Source organism: Podarcis cretensis (assembly GCF_951804945.1).
Source record: "Podarcis cretensis genome assembly, chromosome: 5".
Lineage (NCBI taxonomy): Eukaryota > Metazoa > Chordata > Lepidosauria > Squamata > Lacertidae > Podarcis > Podarcis cretensis.
In genome coordinates, this window is record NC_137174.1 from 99,830,830 (window position 1) to 99,853,468 (window position 22,639).

The window sequence follows — 22,639 nt, forward strand, 5'->3', positions numbered from 1 at the left end:
CCCTTGCCGTTTAAACCGTGGCGTGGCTGGGAGGCAGCTTCCACTCGCCTTCTCGCTGGATCTCCCAGCCCATCCACCCTCTACTTCATGTGTTGCTTGACTTTGGCCTTGCCAATTTCCCCCCTAATTTTTAAAGCTGGATTTTAATCAATTGCTTGGTTGTGTTTTAATGTACAGTGGTACCTCAGGTTACAGGCGCTTCAAGTTACGCATTTTGGGGTTGTGCACCGCTCCAAACCTGGAAGTACCAGAACGGGTTATTTCTGGGTTTCGGCGCTCGCGCATGTGCAAAAACACTAAATCACGCTTTGCACATGAGCAGTAGTGCCAAATCGGGACGCTGCAGGTTGCGAACGCTGGGGGTTGTGAACGTGCCTCCTGCACGGATCAAGTTCGTAACCCAAAGTTCCACTGTATTTGATGTTAGCCGCCCTGAGTCCAGTCTTGGCTGGGGAGGGCGGGTATAAATAAAAATCTACTTACTTGCTTGCTTACTATGGACTAACGTCGGTCACCTGGTTGTGGGGGCCAGATAGGAATTTTCCCACTTGGCAAACTGGCACCAGCCATTTGGTTTTCACCCCCTTTGTAGCAATCATCACAACTTTGTAAGGTTAGGCAATGGGTAAGCCTTGTTGATGGGAGGGGAGATTGTTGCATCCGCCTGCCCCTCCTTGTTAAGGGCGTCCTGTTAAAGGGATCCGGGGATGTGGTTCCTGTCCGAAGCCTGGGCATGGGCTTGGGCCATGGCACGACCCCATCGGGGACCCCAGGGTGCTCCGATTTGATGTACAGTAGACCCTCGTTTGGCATGGGTGGTGCTGTGGGTTAAACCACAGAGCCTAGAACTTGCCGATCAGAAGGTCAGCAGTTTGAATCCCCACGACGGGGTGAGCTCCCGCTGCTCGGTCCCTGCTCCTGCCCACCTAGCAGTTCAAAAGCATGTCAAAGTGCAAGTAGATAAATAGGTACCGCTCCGGCGGGGAGGTAAACAGCGTACCGTGCGCTGCTCTGGTTCGCCAGAAGCGGCTTAGTCTTGCTAGCCACATGACGTGGAAGCTGTACGCCGGCTCCCTCGGCCAGTAAAGCGAGATGAGCGCCGCAACCCTAGAGTCGGCCATGACTGGACCTAATGGTCAGGGGTCCCTTTACCTTTACGTAGACCCTTGGGTTATGTTACTCTCGAGTAATGTCAACTTTGGGCCGCAAAAGCGGCAAACCCAGAAGCACTTTTCCGGGTTTTGCCACTCGCGCATGCACAAAAGGGCTCTATCGCGCCACGTGCGTGCGCTGAAGCGGCGTTCTGGATATGGATTTTTGGGGTTGTGCATGGACCCCCGGAACAAATTTAATTCGTATCCAGAGGGTCCACTGTATATCATCGGTGGTTGACCCTCGAGAGACTTCCTGAAGTCAGATAGGAGAGTCAGGATATAATCTGGCTTCACCCAAATGCCTCAGCCAGTGGCCTAATTTATCCCATTAACCCAACATACTCATGTCTGTGTGTTTGTTTCTGAGGGGAACTGCAGGGCCCGGGGCCCCGCCAAGCAGAAGTGCTTTTAAGGTAAGGTGCAGATGGGGCCTAAAATCCACCCACTTCTTTCTCTTGGAAGATAAGCTACTGTTGTGCCCTTGCCGTAATTCAATTATTTTAGCACTGTTTTCTCAACGGGAGCTGCTCTGCGACTCTTATCTCAGTCAGATGGAGCAGTGGATATAGACACGGGCCCCGATCCAAAGGGCTGTGGGGCTCTGAGGCACAAACAGGTTTGTTAAATCACCACGTGCGCTTGGGGTATCAAGTCGTGTTCTGTGCATGTGTGCCACTCTGCTCCCAGATGGGTTTCCTGGCACTGCAGAGAGTGGGAAAAGAGAGAATTAGATCTGCTTTGAAGATTATAGCTCACCGAGGGCATATCTCATGATACAGGCCTAAACCGGTTCAACAGACATTTCCTCTCTTCAAGGCACCTACGGGAACTTGAAAGTGGCTACAGCAGCCTTTGCCAACTGGGTGCCTTCAAGATCTTCTGCACTACAACTCCCATCAGTCAAGGCCAGCACTTAGGACAGATGAAAAGAAAGAAAGAAATTCAAAGAAAGCACTTCTTCACACAGCGCAGAGTTCAACTGTGGAACTCCCTGACACAGGAGGCAATGATGGCCACCAAGCTAGACTGATTTTAAAGGATTGGACAAATTCTGCTGAAGGCAGCCCTGTTTAGGGAACCTTTTAATGTTTAATAGGTTATTGTATTTTAATATTCCGTTGGAAACCGCCCAGAGTGGCTGGAGAAACCCAGCCAGATGGGCACGGTATAAATAATAAATTATTATTATTATTATTATTATTATTATTATTATTATTATTATTGGAGGAGGAGAGGGCTACTGATGGCTTCTAGCCGGGATGGCTCTGCCCCACCTCCACAGTTGGAGGCAGAAATGCTTCCGAATACCAGTTGCTGAAGGGACGCAGGTGGCGCTGTGGGTTAAACCACTGAGACTTGGGCTTGCCGATCGGAAGGCCGGTGGTTCGAATCCCCGTGATGGGGTGAGCTCCCGTTGCTCGGTCCCTGCTCCTGCCAACCTAGCAGTTCGAAAGCACGTCAAAGTGCAAGTAGATAAATAGGTACCGCTCCAGCGGGAAGGTAAACGGCGTTTCCGTGCGCTGCTCTGGATTGCCAGAAACGGCTTAGTCATGCTGGCCACATGACCCGGAAGCTGTCTGCCGGCTCCTTCAACCAATAAAGCAAGATGAGCACCGCATCCACAGAGTCGTCCGCGATTGGTTGTTGGAAACCACAGGAGGGGAGAGCCACTCTTGTGTTCGAATCTCGCTTGCTGGTTTCCTACAGGGGTATCTGGTTGGCCACTGTGAGGCCAGGATTCTGGGCTTTATAAAACCCGCTGACATGGTCCAGCACACTCTTCTTATGATCTTGTGGGGGGGTGGGGGTGGGACCTTGTGGCGATGCAGCTCTGCCATTCATTTCAGCTGCACTCACTCAGCACTCAAACCCCAACAGCAACGAAAGCCTATAGAGATTGCCTGGATTGGACTGACACACTTCACCCTTGGAAGAGATAAAGGCGACAGTTTGCTTTCTAGGATCAAAACAGATAGCTCATCAGCCGGCTGTCACAGAGGCGATAGATAAGCTTTTTATTGGGCTGCTATTAATTGTTTGCACCGCAGTTTGGTGCCAGAAGGGAAACGGGTAGCTGTTGCAGAAGGCAGTGACATTATTCATGCATCTGTTTTTAATATATTTGATTGCAAATATTTGATTTAGAATACGGTGGATCAGCTGTGGACAAGGTAATGGCAGAGAGAGAGGGAGAGATGTTTCTTTTACAGCCATTGGATCCTTACTGCTAATATGCAAAATCTTGGAATCAACAACAGTGATGCATTTGGCAACGTGCTAACAGGAACCCTGCAGTCACTCAAGGAATTGTCTCCGTGTCTTTTGCAATCTATGTTGATGCACTTATTAATAGGAGCACTTACAGTTTCCCTGGAGCTTAGATAGACTCAAGAACTTCCAGCAGTTTAGATAAAGGTAGGAATCGCTTTGACATGTGAAGAGGCTCTATGGGTCTCACATGAGTCCACCGTGTGATGCAGCTGCGAAAAAGGCTAATGCGATTCCAGGCTGCTGCAACAGAATTCTAGTGTCCAGATCAAGGGAAGTTATGTTGTTGTTGTTTAGTCGTTTAGTCATGTCCGACTCTTCGTGACCCCCTGGACCAGAGCACGCCAGGCCCTCCTGTCTTCCATTGACTCCCGCAGTTTGGTCAAACTCATGCTGGTAGCTTCAAGAACACTGTCCAACCATCTCGTCCTCTGCCGTCCCCTTCTCTTTGTGCCCTCCATCTTTCCCAACATCAGGGTCTTTTCCGGGGAGTCTTCTCTTCTCATGAGGTGGCCAAAGTCTTGGAGCCTCAGCTTCAGGATCTGTCCTTCCAGTGAGCACTCAGGGCTGATTTCCTTCAGAATGGAGAGGTTTGATCTCCTTGCAGTCCATGGGACTCTCAAGAATCTCCTCCAGGACCAGAATTCAAAAGCATCAATTATTCCGCGATCACCCTTCTTTATGGTCCAGCTCTCACTTCCATACATCACGACTGGGAAAAACAGAGCTTTAACTATACGATAGGGTTGGTGATATGGTTGGTGCAGTGCAAACGCACCAGCAGGCACACCGAACCAGCTCTGCCAGTGGAGTCTGTAACCTGAAGCGTATGTAACCTGAAGTGTATGTAACCCGAGGTACCACAGTAACCAAAAAAGCCTAAAAAAAACAAAACTCCAAATAAATAGCAAAAACAAAAGCACCAAACTTAATCCGTTCCGGCAGTCTGTTTTACTTCCAAAATTTTCTAAAACCAAGGCGCAGCTTCTGATTGGTGCAGACGCCCCGGAAACAATAGCCGACAGCCGCATCAGACGTTCAGCTTCTGAAAAACGTTAGAAAACTGGAACACTTACTTCCGAGTTTTCGGCATTTGGGAACCAAGGCGTTTGAATACCAAGGCACCGCTGTAGTTTTGGCACCCTGTGGCATCCCCTTCGCTTGGCAACCAGTGCAGCAGAACCGATTGTGCTGCCCTAAATCTGCCTCTGCATTAGGAGAATGCACAAAATCATTGCACTGGGAGTGAGGGCGAAAGCATCGTCCAATACACCTCTATCATGCTCCCCAACTTGCTTGCCTTTTCTCCAACCCCTAATGCCTCAAAAGTTGTGTTTGGCTTGGAGCAGCAAGAGGGAATGTCTGTGCTGCATCTAACCACTCTGAAGTAGGGGGTGCAAGAACCTGCCAATTTCAGTTTCCCTCCGTTCCTCATTTCTGCCGTCTTAAGTTTGGTCCTCCACATTTGCCGTTTGCAAATACTTTATCTAAGTTCATCGTGAAAATTCACCAGCACTCAAGCGCGAATGTCTCCAAATCAATCAATCTGTCAGAATCAAGGAGCTGGAATTAATCCAATCTATATCTATCTATCCAATTTTGCCTAACATGCATATTTTTGCAAAGCAATTTCCCTCAATACAAGGCATTTTTCGCTTGCACGTTCACTAATAACTGCATTTTTATGCACATGTTCACCTTATGCACACATCTGCATTATTATGATTTTTTTGCACATTTCTCAACCGGAGAACTGCATTGCAAAATTTGGAGAAATGCTAATTTCGAAGGATGGATGCGTTTCGTTCCACGTATTGCTTTTGGAAACTGCCAGTTAGGTGGTGGGGTTATGGCTCTGCCTTGAAATATGAACTGAACTGAATTTCACCCTCATTCCTAAACTGATCTTAATTCCCACCCCTACCCCCACCCTGTTTTAAGTCTGTGTTGATCAAAATGCACCTTTTCCTGGGTGCTCCCCATACGAATGCAGTGAGGTGATTAAGAAGTCACAACTAAAATTTCAGCTTGAGCTTGCACTCCCTGGGTGGCCCCTGCCAAATCGCCGTCTCCCAGGTCTCCATCTCCCACGAAGAGAAAAACAGCAATAATGCTGGGCCCCTAATAGGTTGATTAATCTACTGATTGGACAGATTAAATCTTGCCGCCTAATTATTTCTCATATGAAAAACCGAAGACTGAGGTTCAGATTGTACGGTTTCTCTAGACCTCACAGGGAGTTCAGGGCTGAAGAAAGGACATAGCTTTCTGGAGGAAATGCAGAAGATGTGTTTTATCTACGGACGCGGATGGACAGGTAGCTGTTTTGGGGTTCGTGAAAGTTTTGCATGAGCCATAAGTCATGAGGACATAAGAAATGCCCTGTAGCTGGATCAAGTTACAAGCTCATCTAAACCTCTTCTCATTAGTAAAGGTAAAGGGACCCCTGACCATTAGGTCCAGTAATGACCGACTCTGGGGTTGCGGTGCTCATCTCGCTTTATTGGCCAAGGGAGCCGGCGTACAGCTTCCGGGTCATGTGGCCAGCATGACTAAGCCGCTTCTGGAGAAGAAGAGCAGCGCACAGAAACACTGTTTACCTTCTTGCCAGAGCGGTACCTATTTATCTACTTGCACTTTGATGTGCTTTCGAACTGCTAGGTTGGCAGGAGCAGGGACTGAGCAATGGGAGCTCACCCCATCGCGGGGATTCGAACTGCTAACCTTCTGATTGGCAAGCCCTAGGCTCTGTGGTTTAACGCGCAGTGCCACCCACGTCCCCTCTTATCATTACTGCCCCCTAAATCTGTTCTGGGGGAGGGGGTTCTCCAACCCTCCAGAGCAGATTTGGGGGCATTGTGGGGTGTGAGCGGGGAGGGAGGAGGGAATCCTTTTGCACAAGTGCTAATCCTTGCACTTTTACACAAAGTTAGTTGAAGGTTCATCATCTGAGTCAACACAACACATATGAAATAGAACCAAAACCCACAGCTCCGTTTGGCTCGAAGTGCAGAGTGTTTGAGGACCAGGACATTCACGTGGAAATCAAAATGCTTGTTTACAGAGCTATTGTACTACCAGCCTTACTGTATGCTTGTGAAACATGGCCCACTTATAAACACCATCTCCAACTCCTCAAAAGATTCCATCAACGGTGTCTCCAAAAATTTTTACACATCACTTGGGAAGACAGGAGAACTAATGCCAGTGTACTGGAAGAAGCAAAGATCTCCAGTGTTGAAGCAAGGATTTTTCAACATCAACTTTGTTGGACTGGTCATGTTGTGCGGATATCGGATGATCGTCCTCCAAAGCAACTACTCTATTCCCAACTTAAAAATGGAAAGCGTAATGCTGGTGGTCAACAAAAGAGGTTTAAATAATCTTTTAAAATGTAGTATAAACACCAACAACTGGGAAACACTGGCCTGCAAGCGCTCCAATTGAAGAACAGCCTTGACCAAAGGTGTCATGGGCTTTGAAGACACTCAAACTCAGGACGCAAGGGAGAAACGTGATAAGAGGAAGGCATGTTTGGCAAACCCTCACCGTGATCAACTCCCACCCAGAAACCAATGTCCCCACTGTGGAAGGGTGCTCGGATCTAGAATTGGCCTCCACAGTCACTTACGGACTCACTGTTAAGACCATGTTTATGGAACACAATCTTACTTGGCTACGAGGGATCACAGAAGGAGGTGGAGTTGGAGGTACATTTTGCATGGCTCCCTCCTAAGCTTGGAACTGAGGGGTGGGGGTTGTCAGAAGGGAGACTTCCCAGATGCTCCAAACTCCTCAATAACACAACATGATCATAGAACTGGAAGCGAGCCCAAGGGTTATTTAGTTCAGCTCCCTGAATCCAGCACTGCAGAGTTGGCACTGAGGAGGGGGGTTGGGATAGATGACCTATGGGAACATTTCCAATTCTGTGGTTCTGGAGCCATCACAGACTTGTAGGGAGGAGTATTGGCAAAATAATGGTCCTCGTGCAACATTATTAATTGCATGGGTCTCATGCAACACCATTTACCAATATTACTGTTAACAAGCTGTGCTATCATAATGATTAAGGCCTTAAATGATAATTTTAGGTTATATGTTAGTGACTAAGTTTTAATTTATATTTTTTTTAACTGTTGCTATATCTGTAGTGTCCCTGTTATACGTAATTGCAAATTCAAATGTATCCCTATTGTTTTTTATGACTTCCTTGATATTGTATGTGGGCTGGAACTGGTCTGTGACCGAAATAATAAAATTCAATTCAATATTACTGTTATATCTGTTTTGCAAGCAATACAAGAGCAAACAGCAATAAACGTTGAATTAGGGCACAGCTCCTTCTGCACTCCTGTGCAGCTGTACTGAGTAGGCAGGTTGAAAAGAAAGCAGACAGATGGCCTTGATAGGAGACTACAACAGTGGCCCTCAATATTTATATAGTTGTTTACAGTTATAGACCGCTCTCCGCTGTGTATTTTCAATCCCAGAGCAACGAAGAAAGTGAGGAAAAAACAACAGGAAGACAATGACCAGCAAAATTAATTCAAACAAGAAAAACAATAGAATTAAAAAGAAAAGAGCAATATGCAATAATCACAAAAACGCATGAACAGGTCCAATAAACAACAAATTAACTCTTCTGCCCTAAGGTTGACAAGCAAAACTACGAGAAAAATTAAGATTCCCAGTTTTGCCAACTTCCTAGGATAGAAAACCAAGCCCAGGACAATCCAATTGGATTAAACGGCCAACCGTCTTCTTAGCAACGGTTACCACCCTGACAACAACAGCATAAAACTTCCTTCCTCTTCCCACCCATCCACCTCTTACATAACCTGCCACGAATGCCTTGAAACCGCCTCTTCAAGGAAATCTCTTTCTAGTAAAATACCAGTCCTCTCAACCCACCTAGCTGCAACCAAAAGCAGCAGACAGTGTCTTATTTTCCTTCTACAGGGGATCAACACATCAAGACACAGCTAATAGAAGAAGTGGGGAGGAAATCCAAAGGGCATCTCGCAATTGAATATGGCGGCTAATTTGGTGCTCGCTTCTGTGCCAAAGGCAATTTTTTACTTCTGTAGTGCAGCGGAGGGACCCGGGAGCAAATAATTCACTTTCTGCTTGGCACGGAGGCTCAAGCCTTGACTTCTAAAATCCGAGCTCATATCTAGTAGACTGCGCCACGCCGGTCTGCCAAGCGCCATCCCTAGCTGCCTAAGTTTGGCCAGGATCATCATCATCATCATCAAACCTTTTATTGGCATCACATACATACATCCAAAACAAATCAATACAGAATTGCCACTTCCCCAGTGGCACAAAACATTTGCTAAAAGAAAGGAGGCAGAGCAGTCTATTGTCACATCTCTTGGTCTCCAGGGAGATCAGGCGTCTGCAGTGTATTTCGACGACAATAAAAACAATCCGAGATATTTAGCCACTCATTTGGTGAGCTCCTGATCATTCCCCAGTAATAGAAAATGTATGATCTCCGACTCTGGTTTCCATTTGGGGATACAGAGTTGGTCTAGAAATTGCTGGCAGAGATCAACATATACCGTATTTTTCGCTCTATAGGATGCACCCAACCATAGGACACACCTAGTTTTAGAGGGGGAGAACAAGAAAAAAAATTTCTCTCCCTCTCTGCGCAGCGCCCCTTCAGTGAAGCGGCAGGAGAAACGGAGCCCCTTCCATTTCTCCTCCTGCTTCGCTGAAGGGGTTCTTCGCAGAGAGGGAAAGCTGCGTAGCGCCTCTCCAGTGAAGCGAAGCCAGGAGAGCAACGCGAAGCCTCTGGAGGCTTCGGGTGGCCATCCCTGAAGCCTGGAGAGTGAGAGGGATCGCTGTGCACAACCCCTCTCGCTCTCCAGGCTTCAGCGAAAGCAACGCTGCACTCCGGTGGCTTTGCGTTGCTTTCGATGAAGCCATGGAGCCTGCTTTCACTCCATAAGACTCACACACATTTCCCCTTAATTTTTGGAGGGGGAAAAGTGCGTCTTATAGAGTGAAAAAATACGGTAGTTTACAATTAAGAACCATATGTGTAAGGGTTTCCACCAGATGGTTTTCACATGGGCAAGTTCTTTCTCCTTCCACCAGGCCTGAGAACCTTCCCCAAAGGAGGTTTGATGGATTTGAATTAAACCGGGCCAGGATCAATGCGATGCATCCTTCGTGATGCAAAGGGCTAAGGAGGCGAGACATATTCCCAGCTGGCTTTCATCCCTGCCAGTTCCGCCCATCCCACCCATTATTTTGTGATTCCTGCATTTCAGGGGGTACCTTCCGACTCTACAATTTTATGATCCTATGATCAAGCATAAAACTTCCTACCAGTGCGGACGTCCTTGTTCTAGAGCAGGTGTTTCATAACTTCCTTGAGTGTTTTGGCCTTGCCGGGACATATCCTCAAACTCCAATAATTCCTCCAATAAATCCTGGGATCCCGAGGTCAGTATATGGTTACCAGACCTTTTTCAATGAATCCGGGGAAACTGGGCAACGGCTGCCTGCCCGCAACTCCCGAGCCTTCCCTGATCTGTCCAAACAAAGGGGGAAGGGGGCAGGAGATCGGGGGAGGCTCGGGAGTCATGGGTGTGTGGCGTGCCGTAGCCTAGTTCTTTTCAAAAACTGTGCATTTATATTTCACAGGGTGTGAAAGAACTGCTTTGCACCTTGCCCGGCAGAAAAACCACACACAAGAAACATTATGGGGACTTCCGAAGAGGAAAAAAGGCAGGCGCCATGGCAGCGAGCAGCTCCTGAAGCCAGCCAGAGCCAACTGTGCTTCCAGGCTGGCTCCAGGCTGCTGAGGCTGCCGCTGCCATGTTTCCTAGGAACAGATTTGCAAATCTGGGGACTGTCCCCGGGAACCGGGGACGTCTGGTAACCCTAGGTCAGTACCCACCCAGACAGTGGAATTCCGCAGGTTCCTTAACTGGACCTTTGTCCAAATTTGCATCTTTTGCCAGGAATCGAAAACCATTTCTTGACAATCACCTGCAGTGCCAGCTTTCATTGCCTCAAGTTTTAAGACGTAATATCTTTAATCCGTGCTGCTCTCGGGCTGTTGTTTCACCCTTAAGTGTTAATTGCATTATTGTTCACCGGAGGTTTTAAAACAGAAGTTTGCATGGCCATCTACAGATAGGTAGCCGTGTTGGTCTGCCATAGTCAAAACAAAATAAAAAAATTCCTTCCAGTAGCACCTTAAAGACCAACTAAGTTAGTTCTTGGTATGAGCTTTCGTGTGCATGCACACTTCTTCAGATACACTGAAACAGAAGTCACCAGACCCTTCTATATAGTGAGAAGGTGGGGAGGGGTATTACTCAGAAGGGTGGTGGGATTGGGTGATTGGCAGATAGCTGTGATGAGCCTGTTGACGACTCTTAACGACTGCAATAGGCCTTACAGGAAAAAGCAAGGGGTGAGAAGGTGGAAAATGGCTTTGTCATGTATAATGAGATAAGAATCCAATGTCTTTGTTCAGACCAGGTCTCTCCGTGGTTTTAAGTTTGGTGATAAGTTGCAATTCAGCAGCTTCTCTTTCCAGTCTATTTCTGACATTCCTTTGTAATAGAACAGCTACTTTGAGATCTTGTATAGAATGTCCTGGGAGATTGAAGTGTTCTCCTACTGGTTTCTCTGTCTTGTGGTTCCTGATGTCGGATTTATGTCCGTTTATTCTTTGGCGTAAGGTTTGGCCTGTTTGTCCAATATAGCAGTGTTTCCCAACCTTGTGCCTCCAGCTGTTTTTGGACTACAATTCCCATCATCCCTTGCCACTGGTCTTGCTAGTCAGGGATGATGGGAGTTGTAGTTCAAAAACAGCTGGAGGCACAAGGTTGGGAAACACTGCAATATAGATAGCTGAAGGACACTGTTGGCATTTGATGGCATACACAATGTTAGACGATGAGCAATTAAATAGTCCCGAGATAGTATGTGTGATGTTGTTGGGGCCAGTAATGGTGTTGTCCGGGTGTATGTGGCAGCAAAGTTGGCATCTGGGTTTATTGCAGGCTCTGGTGCCAGTGTCCGTGTTAAGTCTGGTTGTAGTATTATTGTGGGTTAGGAGTTGTTTAAGATTGGGTGGCTGTCTGTAGGCAATGAAAGGTCTTCCTCCCAGAGCTTGAGAAAGAGAACTGTCGTTGTCCAAGAGAGGTTGTAGATCTCTGATGATGCGTTGTACTGTTTTAACTTGGGAGCTGTATGTGATGACTAGAGGTGTTCTGTTATTTTCTTTTTTGGGTCTGTCTTGCAGCAAGTTCTCTCTGGGTATCAGTCTGGCTCTGTTGATCTGTTGTCTAACTTCATCTGCTGGGTATTTTAGTTCTAAAAAGGTTTGTTGTAGATCTCTTAGGTGAGAGTCTCTGTCTGTAGAATTGGAGCAGATGCGGCTGTAACGTAGTGCCTGGCTATATACAATGGACTGTTTGGTATGTTTGGGATGGTAGCTAGAGGCATGTAGATATGTTTGTCGGTCAGTTGGTTTACGGTATAAGGTGGTGTCTATGCGCCCATCCTGTATTTTTATAGTAGTGTCCAAAAAATGTATTTCTTGCATAGATTGATTCATTGTTAGGTTGATTGTGGGGTGAAAATCATTGAATTTCTGGTGGAAAGTGTCCAGGGTCTGTTGACCATGTGTCCAGACGATAAAAATATCGTCAATGTATCGTAGGTACAAGAGAGGTTTGAGTGGGTAGGAGTTTAGGAAACGTTGTTCTAAATCCGCCATGAAGATGTTGGCATACTGTGGGGCCATGCGGGTGCCCATTGCTGTGCCGCTGATCTGAAGGAACAGGTCATCACCGAATTTGAAGTTGTTGTGGGTAAGGACAAATTGGCAGAGTTTGGTAGCAAAGTCCGCTGTGGTTTTATCTGAAATGGTGTTCCTTATAGCTTGTAGACCATCGTTGTGTGGGATGTTGGTATACAGAGATTCCACATCTGTAAGGGATTATTCAGTACAGTGGTACCTTGGTTCTCAAACTTAATCCGTTCCGGAATTCCGTTCCAAAACCAAAGCGTTCCAGAACCAAGGCGTGCTTTCCCATAGAAAGTAATGCAAAATGGATTAATCCAGACTTTTAAAAACAACCCCTAAAACAGCAACTTAACATGAATTTTGCTATCTAATGAGACCATTGATCCCTAAAATGAAAGCAACAAACAATGTACTGCAGTCACACAATCAATCAATAGCTGAACTAGGTTCCACAGTCACAAAAACAAAAAAAGAGCCACAAAAATGCAAAATAAATAGCAAAAACAGACAGACTTCAGCGTAACACTCAAAACGGAATTGTGGCACTCAAATCGGAAGGCTAACACTCAAAACGGAGAACGTTCGGCTTCTGAAAACCAGAACACTTACTTCTGGGTTTGCAGTGTTTGGGTTCCAAGTTGTTTGAGTACCAAGGCCTTTGAGAATCAAGGTACCACCCTAGTTTGCTTTGGACTGGCCTAGATGACGCTTTGGGTCCCTCCCGACTCTACAGTTATTTACTGTATGTTCTGGTGTACAATATGACTTTTTATCCCTGGAAAATCAGCCCAAAAGTCGGGGGTCGTCTTATACGGCAGGTATACGCGTTGGAAAGGAGGAGAGGGAGCCGGTGAGCAGAGGTGCCCCTTCTGCCATCGCTCCTCCTCCCTCCCCTCAGAAGGGGACGCGGAAAGTCCTTCCGAGCGCAGTGCTTACCCGCCCGCCCGCAAAACGCCTTGTCTCGGGCTGCTGCTACTGCTGCTGCGATGGCAGAGGCAGCAGAGGGGTGCGCGCTCTGCCCCTGGTGGCACTCAAACTCTATAACTCTAAAACTCTAAAATTGAACATCAAAAGTTGGGGGTCATTTTATATGCCCAGTCACCGGAATCTATGGTATGTTTCTTCTATACTACGTCCAGAAATTCTTTGCTGGACATCAGTGGGGCAGTGGTCTGGGGTTGCAGACCTCAACCTATTTCTGCACCATGGTCCCACCCAATTGGCATGTAAAAGTGTGTTTGAGTCACTGAGAATAAGTCCTATTCCCCTTTGTGCTGGCTGTAGCTAATTGGAGTAAAAGGAAGTGAGGAATGGCTTCTAGGATCCATCTGAGAGAGAGCACCCAGGAAGAATACCAAACAGTTCTTATTCTTTGTGCTCCAAAGCTAAGCATTTCTGGACACCAGAAGCACCAGGTGCTTCAGTTTTCAGAGAACGGTGGGCAACTCCTGCTAAGTATTAAGGTTGCTACACTGGAAGAAGCTGCTGGAGCATGCCAAATGATTTGCCTGAGTATGTTGCACAGAAAACAGGTCTGGCTGAAGGGCAACGCAGGGAGAGCTGTGCTAATTGTCGGCGATGCACTCCTCGTTGTTAACGTTGTATAATTACAGAATTCCTGCATAAACCCAAAAGGATATGTAACCTTAGCAGAGGCATGGCCGTCAGAGGGAGTGGCTGAGCCTCTCGCGAAGGAATCACTTCTATTGATTACCGTATTTGCCCGAATATAAGCCGCACCCGAACATAAGCCACACCTTTAAAATTCAAGGAGGGGAAGGGAAGGGGGAAAAGACAATACCTGAATATAAGCCAGCCCTTTAAAATTCCACAGGCGCTCACACCCGTTCTGTTTTACCGTATGTCTGTTTCAGCAGCGATATCGTAACAGCCGATTTTTGCAAATTTAAGCCGCACTTTAACTCACTTTTCACGTTCAGAATTTGGAAAAAACGTGAGGCTTATACTCAGGCCAATACGGTATGTGACATGGTTTAGGAAAACAGTTCCCAAAGTGGTCCGTACCATCCACTAGGCAGAGGGATATCCTAGGGGTGTGCTAAGACAAGGAGGCAGCTGTGGAGGGGAGGGTGCTGAAGGTGTAAATAAAAAACACTATTCTTCCTCATTTGTTAGTAGCACTATCAGTAGTGTTCTGACCTTAATACCTGGGCAAGTTCATACAGGGTGAAGTGGAAACCTGAGTTTGAAAAATGAGGAGCAGCTCATGGAATAGACTATTTGAATTTATATGTTTAAATAATCCCCCCCCCCAATTATATATTTTTAGTTTTTCTCCATTCCTCTCCTTTACTAAATTTGCAAATAATAATTCATGAAAAGTAAGAATACTCAGAGCAGACCATTATTATACTCAGTGCTGGATTTACGTATAAGATAAACCAGCTATAGCTTAGGGCCCCACTCTCTTGCCCCCCCCCCCCAAAAAAAAAAATAAAGGAAACAACCTGGATGTACATTTCCAAAATATAAGATAAAAATAAATAAAAATAAATCCTACATACCGATGAGGTCCATAAATTACCATATAGCATATATACAATACTAACAATAGTGACAATTTGTTGTTGACAAAGGACAGCTGGACATATAAAGGGCCCCATGACCTTCAGGAGCTGAGGGCCTCATCAAACCTAAATCCGGCCCTGATTATAAAGGTAAAGGTAAAGGTACCCCTGCCCGTACGGGCCAGTCTTGACAGACTCTGGGGTTGTGCGCCCATCTCACTTAAGAGGCCAGGGGCCAGCGCTGTCCGGAGACACTTCCGGGTCACGTGGCCAGCGTGACATCGCTGCTCTGGCCAGAGCCAGAGCCGCACACGGAAACGCCGTTTACCTTCCCGCTGGTAAGCGGTCCCTATTTATCTACTTGCACCCGGAGGTGCTTTCGAACTGCTAGGTTGGCAGGCGCTGGGACCGAGCAGCGGGAGCGCACCCCGCCGCAGGGATTCGAACCGCCGACCTTTCGATCGGCAAGTCCTAGGCACTGAGGCTTTAACCCACAGTGCCACCTGCGTCCCTGGCCCTGATTATACGATGCTTCAAATGGGTGCATCTAAGTGGCTGACCACAACATCCTTATGTAAAATACGAAGTAGGTTCAGCTCATGTTATAAATCTCGATAGCAAGAAGAATCTAAACACTGCTCTGTTCCACTAAGAATAATGTGTGGATGCAGTTAAGCCTTGCAGTTAAGCCTTGCAGTTAAGAAAGGTTTGGGAAGAAAATAAAAGGGTTTGCAGAAGGCAACCAAATGTATAGAGTTATGGAGCCTGCCTTCTCTGCACAAGGATGTGAGTAAGCGATTGGTCTCACAGCTTCTAAGAACTCGTTCCTAGAGATTGCCTGCCATTAGACCATCTGTTGATCCTCGTGGGCATTGTTGACTGAGATCCTTTCCATACTTGCGTCAAATAAAAAAATGTTGTGTGTTTCTCATTCTGCATCAAAGCACGGGGTTTCAGGTTAGCAGAAACTGTTGATCACAGGCTTACCTTGCCTTTCTGAGGGTGCTACAGTCGCATCTTCGAAGGTTCCTCCTTGCCTCTGTTGACTCCGGTTCAACCACTTTCTACTCCGAAGTCGCCACTCTGGTTTCCACACATTTGCCAGCTTTTACAATGCCTGCCGGCTCTTTTCCTGTCTCTGAACTTGGGCAAGCTCCCAGTACCATATTGAATCTAGTCAAGTAGGGGTGTGTCCCCGGGACACCTCATGCTTGCCTAAACAGCCAAGGTTGTGTCCTGGTGGAGCACAGATCCTTGTGGAAGCTGCCAAGTCTCCCCGGTTGAAAGCACAAAAGCTTTTGGGACGCCTGATTTCAGTCAACAGTGAGAAGGTGCCTTTCCAGTTCACCAAAGGCAGGTTTGGAGAGACACGCCCCAAGATGTGAGCCAGTGATTGAAAGGCAAACAGCTCACTCTAGGAACCAGCCTCTTGGAAGGATGAAACCAAATGAGACAGGAGTCATAAGATGAATGCTTGGCCAATGGAATCTGCAAAGGTTCAGGATTTTGAGGCTCTTCTCATTCTAAAGGAACAGTGCATGCCTTGTGGTTTAATCTCAGGAATAAGGAGAGAGCCAGGGGATGACGGATAATTAAAACGAGCAATTTGCATTTTGTTTAAGGTGAGAAAGAGATGCTTCTCTTATGTGGAGCCAACTATGAGCGAAGATGATCAAAGGCGGTACCCATGATACGATAAAATTAAAAAATAATCTTACAAGCCACCCCATTCTCTGAGTGGTGAGAGATTCCAGAATTTCCCCAGGGTTCTGTTTCCAGAGAATGGAGGTCAGTGGAGACGGTGGAGTTTTTAGGACACATGGTTTTACTTACACACATGTACAACCTGAGCATAAGGTGGGGGAGCTCAGGGCATCAACACCCCAACAGATCTTGCAAATCCATTAGTCGCAGCTTTGGATCCAGCACAGAGCAAGCAGGTCTCTGTGGATCCAGCTTCCAGCCTGTTCCAGCTCAGCTCAAACACCTTCTCTGTCTACAGTTCTCCTACTTCAGAGGCGCCCAAACCAAAGAGGGCCAAATTTGATGAAGTGAACGTGCGTGAGGGCCGACCAAAATTATTGACCTTTTTTAGGATTGAGGCTGTTGAGCTTTTTTGGGGGTTTTACCCCAAAATTGTTGAGCTCTTTTTTTTAGGATTGAAGTTGTTGGGCTTTTTTAAAAAATAAATAAATAATTTTTTATTAGTTTTTCAACATATCATTTTCAACAATAATTAAACATACTTTCATATCTTATACCATTTTTTTGACTTCCATCAATCACATCTGAAAATTTTCCAATCTATTCACTTAATATACATTTCTTACTTTGACTATTACATTTAAATCTCATAACTAATATCTCTATTCTTTCTCTACTTTGCAATATTTCATATATTTCTCCTTACAAAACTTCTTGTAGTCCTACTAGCGTAATTTGTTGATTACAGTTGCTCTTCAAATAGTTCGTATATTTCTTCCAATCTTCTGTGAATCTCTGGTCCCACAGGTTTCAAATCCTTCCTGTCATTTTATCTAATTCTGTGTAGTCCATTAATTTTGTCTGCCATTCTTCTTTCGTCAGAATTTCTTCTTGCTTCCATTTCTGGCTAACAATACTCTTGCTGTTGTTGTTGCATATAAAAACAATTTAACATCTTGCCTATTAATATATTCACCTATAATACCAAGTAAAAATGCTTCTGGTTTTTTTTAAAAAATGTATATTTCAACATCTTTTTCATCTCATTATATATCATTTCCCAGAAGTTTTTTTACTTTCTTACATTCCCCACCAGAAGTTGTTGGGCTTTTGGGGGGATTTTACCCCAGGAGATAAACTGCCCCAGGATTATTTTTTTAAAAAAATAATATTTATTAAAGTTTTAAATGTTACAAAAAGAGAAAGAGATAATTCCAAGTTAAACAAAAACTTAACAACACATGACAATAAAGAAAGAAGAGAATAGAAAAAAAAACACCTGCCCCAGGATTGAACTGACCGGACGTGTCTGTCCTACCTAATATCTAGGTTAGAAGGGAAGCCCCCCACCCATTTGCCCTATGGCACAGAGCACCTTTGTTGGTTACGCCAATTGTGCTTAACCAATCAGCCAAAACCATCACCTAGACAAAGTGACTGGTTTGCCAAGCTTGCTCCCATACATTCTACCACCCCTCCAGACACAGAACCCCAGGAACTGGAAGGGATGCAGGCAGGGCTGGATTTAGGTTTGTTGAGTCCCTAAGCTACTGAAGGTCATGGGGCCCTTTATATGTCCAGCTGTCCTTTGTCAACAACCAACTGTCACTGTTCTTTTGTGTTGAATATATGCTGCATGGTAATTTATGGACGTAATTACATCACAGGAGCCCACACAACACAAAACACTGCTGCTGCATGTAGGTTTTGTTTTATTTGTTTTTTATCTTATATTTTGGAAATGTACATCCAGGTTTTTTTTCCTTTAAATTTTTGGGGGCCCCCAAGAGAGTGGGACCCTAAACTACAATATAGATTGTTTATTTTATATGTAAATCTGGCAGTGGATTCGAGGCATCATCCAGACTGATACTTCTCCAAACTCATAACAATAAATTGAAAACACTACCATGACAAAAACCCTATACAGTGGTACCTCAAGTTAAGTACTTAATTCGTTCCGCAGGTCTGTTCTTAACCTGAAACTGTTCTTAACCTGAAGCACCATTTTAGCTAATGGGGCCTCCCGCTGCCGCCACGCTGCCAGAACACGATTTCTGTTCTCATCCTGAAGCAAAGTTCTTAACCTGAAGCAATATTTCTGGGTTAGCGGAGTCTGTAACCTGAAGCGTATGTAAGATGAAGTGTCTGTAACCCGAGGTACCACTGTAGTTTTTGTAAAATGTGAAGTCCCCCCCCCCCCCATTACCTAGGATACGACATTGATACTCGGCTATTTCCTTCATGCAATGTGCTCAGATCCAAGGCATCACCACCCATCCTCACATAAGAACATAAGAAGAGCTTGCTGGATTAGACCAGTGCTCTATTTAGTCCAGCATCTTATTCCCACAGTGGCCAATGAGATGCTCGTGGGAACCACGCAAGCAGCATTTGAGTACAAGAGTTGACTCTCCCCTCCTATGATTTCCAGCAACTAGCGCTCTCCTCTTCCATGAATTTGTCTAATCTTATTTCAAAGCCATCCCAGTTGGTGACCCTTACTCACTGCCTCCTGTGGGAGGGAGTTCCATGGTTTAATTACATGATGCATGGAGAAGGGCTTTATTTTATCTGTCCTGAATCTTCCAATGCAACACTCCTCGCACAACTTGTGTCAACTGAAACCATCCCATTTGCCACTCCCCCCAAAGACACAACCATCTCTTTGGAGAATACCATATTTTTTGCTCTATAAGACTCACTTTTCCCCTCCTAAAAAGTAAGGGGAAATGTGTGTGCGTCTTATGGAGCGAATGCAGGCTGCGCAGCTATCCCAGAAGCCAGAACAGCAAGAGGGATCGCTGCTTTCACTGCGCAGCAATCCCTCTTGCTGTTCTGGCTTCTGAGATTCAGAATATTTTTTTTCTTGTTTTCCTCCTCCCAAAACTAGGTGCGTCTTGTGGTCTGGTGCATCTTATAGAGCGAAAAATACGGTATATGGCATGGTACCTTCCCCAGGTCACGTTGGCTTGCTGATTCCAAATCTTCAAAGAAATGAGATCAAGGCATGCTGGCAGACAGGGTGTTGTGGGTGGAGGCCAGGCCTGCTGCCTGTGGTAGATTTATTTCAAGAAGGTCCAGGGTTGCCAGCTCTCTGTTGCTAAATCTGTTTCCCAACCCAACCAAAATTAAATGCCCAGAGAGCTGCACGTTCCCTCAAGTCACTGGCTCGCTCGTTCCAGTGGGATTATTGCATTTAATAACTCTATCTAGGCCACAACACCTGGGCGTTGATGGGGAAAGATCTATGCCACAACTAAGACACCACAAATATGCTTCATGGTCTCCAGAAGGGCAGAAATGCCCCGAAGGGGTTGGATTGGGGTGCAACTTGCATGGAGCACATGAGAACCATCTTAATATAATGGAGACATGATGGCTATGAAGTAGAGTTGGCTTTGAAAGAAAGAAACTATGCCGCACATGGTTAAACTGCAGAGCTCTTCCCCACAATAGGCAATTATGGCTGCCATCCTAGATGGATTTATGAGAGGATTAGACAGATTCATGGAGGAGGAGAGGGCAATTCAAAGTGTTGGTGCTGACCTTGAAAGCCCTCAACAGCCTCGGTCCAGTAGACCTGAAGGAGTGTCTCCATTCCCATCATTCAGCCCGGACACTGAGGTCCAACTCCAAGGGCCTTCTGGCGGTTCCCTCACTGTGAGAAGCCAAATTAGAGGGAACCAGGCAGAGGGCCTTCTCGGTGGTGGCGCCCGCCCTGTGGAACGCCCTCCCATCAGATGTCAAAGAGATAAACAACTAGCTGACATTTAGAAGACATCTGAAGGCATCCCTGTTTAGGGAAGTTTTTAATGTTTGATGTTTTACCTGTTTTTAATGTTCTGTTGAAAGCCGCCCAGAGTGGCTGGGGAAATAATAAATTATTATTATTATTACTTCTAACCATTATGTAGGCTGTGCTCTGTCTCCACAGCTGGAGGAAATAAATGCTTCTGGAACCCAGTTGCCATTCTTGTGCTGAGATCCTGCTTGTGGCGCTCCCATAATGGGCATCCGGTTGGCCACTGTGAGAAGTGGACGAGTTGGGCCATTGGCCTGATCCAACAGCCTCTCCTCATGTTCTTAATCCTAAACCAATGTCGGTTGCTTTGGACAGGTGTGGGTCTGGTCTGGGTTGAAGCCCAATGTCTCCAAAGTGCTCCAAACTGGGATGGAGGATCTCTAAAGTCTTGTTGGGCAATTCAGAGGTTTCAGAAATCATGCAGGGTGCCTGCCCAAAATCGAAGCATTTGTTCTAGCTATAAAAGGGAAACAACATGGCGGGGAGAGCCAGGGGCAGAGTTCCCTTGTGAGTGACAGGTTGTTAGCATAAAGTGTTTATTTTTGTTGTTGTTGTTTAGTCGTTTAGTCGTGTCCGCCTCTTCGTGACCCCCTGGACCAGAGCACGCCAGGAACTCCTGTCTTCCACTGCCTCCCGCAGTTTGGTCAAACTCATCATGGAAGCTTCGAGAACACAGTCCCACCATCTCGTCCTCTGTCGTCCCCTTCTCCCTGTGCCCTCCATCTTCCCCAACATCAGGGTCTTTTCCAGGGAGTCTTCTCTTCTCATGAGGTTTATACGCAGCGGTAAAAGTTGACTTCAGCTAAATGAATCCATGCTTGGAACACACCTTCGGTTGAAACGTACAGTCATAGGTAAAGGTAAAGGGACCCCAGACAATTAGGTCCAGTCGTGACCGACTCAGTGGTTGCGGCGCTCATCTTGCTTTATTGGCCGAGGGAGCTGGCGTACAGCTTCCAGTTCGTGTGGCCTGCATGACTAAGCTGCTTCTGGCAAACCAGAGCAGCGCACAGAAACCCACCAGAGCGGTACCTATTTCTCTACTTGCACTTTGACGTGCTTTCGAACTGCTAGGTTGGCAGGAGCTAGGACCGAGCAATGGGAGCTCACCCCATCGTGGGGATTCGAACCTCCAACCTTCTGATTGGCAAGCCCTAGGCTCTGTGGTTTAACCCACAGCGCCACCTCGGGATAAATATGCTTCAAGATAAGTATTTTCGGGTTGCGCTTCACGGTGACCCAGAAGTAACGGAGCGTGTTACTTCCGGGTTTCGCTGCTCGCGCATGTGCAGATGGTCAAAATGATGTCACACGCATGCGCGGAAGCGGCGAAACGCGACCCAGGCACGCGCAGACACACTATCGCATCTTATGTTCTATTCAGGATGTGAATGGGGCTCTGGAACAGATCCCATTTGCATCCCGAGGTACCAATGTATTGGACATGTCTAGTAAACTGGATCGGTAGTTGGGTTCCTGTTGTCGAGCCAACATGACAGCGAGGAGGGATTGAGGATTGGAGTGATTGTTCTGTGATATTATGGCAGTGGACAATACTATATTGTAACTTTTGAATAAATGTGTTTAATAATAATAAAAAGAAAGGTATTCAGAGTGAGACTTGGTATAAAGTAAGTTCTTAATTTAAACCAAGTTTCCATCTAAATACCTTAAAATATGCAGGGATTTATGTTATGCAAATTGAACCATGGAAAGAGAAGAAATAAATAATAATAATAATTTTAAAAATGATAATAATGATGATGATGATAATAATAATAATAATAATAATAATAATAATAAAATTATTTATACCCTGCCCTCCTCAGCCAAGACCGGGCTCAGGGCGGCTAACACCAGGTATAAAAACAATTGATTAAAATACATCTTAAAAACAAGATTAAAGGTAAAGGTAAAGGTACCCCTGCCCGTACGGGCCAGTCTTGACAGACTCTGGGGTTGTGCGCCCATCTCACTTAAGAGGCCAGGGGCCAGCGCTGTCCAGAGACACTTCCGGGTCACGTGGCCAGCGTGACATCGCTGCTCTGGCGAGCCAGAGCCGCACACGGAAACGCCGTTTACCTTCCCGCTGGTAAGCGGTCCCTATTTATCTACTTGCACCCGGAGGTGCTTTCGAACTGCTAGGTTGGCAGGCGCTGGGACCGAGCAGCGGGAGCGCACCCCGCCGCAGGGATTCGAACCGCCGACCTTTCGATCGGCAAGCCCTAGGCGCTGAGGCTTTAACCCACAGCGCCACCTGCGTCCCAGATTAAAATACATTAAAATGCAAGATTAAAATACATTAAAATGCAGCCTCATTTCAGTAGAAACTCAAATTAAAAACTTTTGTGGATGAAAACATCAAGTCTTCACCAAGAAAGGGAAGTTACTGATATTT

At 46.1% G+C, this 22,639-nt stretch overlaps 1 protein-coding gene across 1 annotated transcript in view; it reads right to left on the minus strand.

Moving 5' to 3' along the window:
* The window catches only part of BCL6 (BCL6 transcription repressor), a 75,930-nt gene extending 59,865 nt beyond the window's left edge, over positions 1–16,065 (minus strand). The window contains exon 1 of the mRNA XM_079977873.1: positions 15,720–16,065. The gene's annotated coding sequence lies outside the window, so the exon portion shown is untranslated. The remainder of the gene's footprint in view (positions 1–15,719) is intronic.
* Positions 16,066–22,639: the final 6,574 nt, after the last annotated feature.